General features: G+C 38.7%; 1 non-coding gene across 1 annotated transcript; it reads right to left on the bottom strand.

Annotated features, from left to right (window-relative positions):
- Positions 1-328: 328 nt before the first annotated feature.
- On the bottom strand, positions 329-435 carry LOC133100193 (U6 spliceosomal RNA). Its single transcript, XR_009702432.1, has one exon. It is a non-coding gene; the product is annotated as a U6 spliceosomal RNA (small nuclear RNA).
- Positions 436-1,933: the final 1,498 nt, after the last annotated feature.

Raw genomic sequence — 1,933 nt, 5'->3', positions numbered from 1 at the left:
TAACCTCTTTTTTTCTCAGTTTTGTCATCTGAAAAATGGAAATGATAATAATAACACCAACCTCAGATGGCTTTCAAGAATATTAAATAAGTTAATGCATGTACAGTGCTTATAATAGCATCTGTAACTCAATGATGATGATCATTTCTGTTCTATAAACACAGTGGAGCCAGGATATTCAGTATTATTTGTAAGTAGTATTATTTGTAAAAGGTAAAAAAAAATGGGAAGGAACCATCTCTTTGAATAAAGTAACCATTCTGGTTACTTTTTTTTTTTTTTTTTTTTTCAATGTTCAGTTTCCTTTAATGACCCCCATTCTCCCTGAAAAAATATGGAACGCTTCACGAATTTGCGTGTCATCCTTGCGCAGGGGCCATGCTAATCTTCTCTGTATCGTTCCAATTTTAGTATATGTGCTGCCGAAGCGAGCACTCTGGTTACTTTAATGGGGAAAGGTTGAGTAAATACTATTGAAGACCATGTAGACATTAGCACAAAAGAGGCTGGACATTCATTAGTTGAAACTTTCTTTCTTTCTTGAGTTCCTACCATGTTCCAGGGACAGTTCTAGCACTCAAGATACAGTCGTGGAGAGAACAAAATCTTCTACTGAAAAGGAAGATGCTCCAAGAAATGTTCAAAAGGCAGTTGAAGAACAATGTGCTTGGAATGAATGTATTAATGATAGAAACTAATAACCATACAAAAATCTATGGATATGTGGAATGCTGAGAAAAATATGTGAAAAGATACCCAACATACTACTGTATCTCCTTTCATCTTTTAACATCTCAGAAATGAGCATGTATCTGACAATTGATGGCATTTCAGTTTGCATGAAATATGGTACATAGGAGCAAAGGTAATCTTGGAGGTAGGATCTATGATTAGGTAAGTGATGAGAGACATCTGTATTTATTCTATATACTTTTATATTTTTGGGAACTTTACTAAGAGTATATATATATATGTGTGTGTGTGTGTGTATATATGTATATATATCTTAGTTGTGTAAGAAAACAACAACAACAAACTCTTCAGGGTTTGTGGAGGAGGGCAGTCTAGACGAGGTGAGGACAGTTGCAGTTCCATCCTGACGCCCAGGTCGACCACTTCACCTTACAAATGTTACCTAAACGCTCTCTGTTCCTACCTTGGCCTGTGGACCTTTCTGGGCTTCTGCCTTAGCCAATGTTCTTTAGGTTATAAGTAACAGAAACCCACTCATACAAGCTTAATCAAAGAAAATAGGGGGAGAGGGCTTATTATAAGAATAGATGGATTTTGTAGAATCCAAGGATGTGACCAGGCCTGAGGAAAGATACACTTAGGAGCCAGGGTCAGGGTTGTTCAGGGGCTGTCTGACTCTACATGGTCTCTCTCTGCTTCTGTTCACCTGGTCAGTCCATTCTTCTTCTTTTTCTACAGAAGGGGTTTTAGGCCTCTCTATCTACAAGACAAAAGGTGGCTACTCCACTGCTGCTAAAATACATCTCTTCAATTCAAATGGCTAACTGGGACATGTAGCATCTTTGGATCCCAAATATAAACTCCTGGACAGAGAATCTGATTTGTTCAGTTTCGGTCAGGTGTCCATCAGTGATCAATTAGCCAGGGGGTGGGGAGCAGGGCATATGTTCAGATAATGCTGTAGCCAAGGGCTACTTTTGTGGCCAAAGAAATGCAGCTTCTCTGGAAGCTAGATTATGGGCTGAGCAGATGACTATATTATATTAATATTATATTATATTAAAGTAATTTCCATGCCATTTTATTCCTTTATGCTTTTTGTTCTGGTCCTGAAGGCTTCTAAGGTTTTGGTGCCCTATGGTACCAACAAAGCCAGGATGCTGTTTCCCTCCCTAGAAACTACTGTTTCTCCCCCAGATAGTCCTTCCTTGTAATCTTAGCCTGGCTTGCTGGCCTTGGG

This window comes from Eubalaena glacialis, chromosome 10 (assembly GCF_028564815.1).
Source record: "Eubalaena glacialis isolate mEubGla1 chromosome 10, mEubGla1.1.hap2.+ XY, whole genome shotgun sequence".
NCBI classification, from domain to species: Eukaryota; Metazoa; Chordata; class Mammalia; order Artiodactyla; family Balaenidae; genus Eubalaena; species Eubalaena glacialis.
The sequence above is the reverse complement of the archived record's forward strand: the minus strand, read 5'-3'. Positions and strand labels throughout refer to the sequence as shown.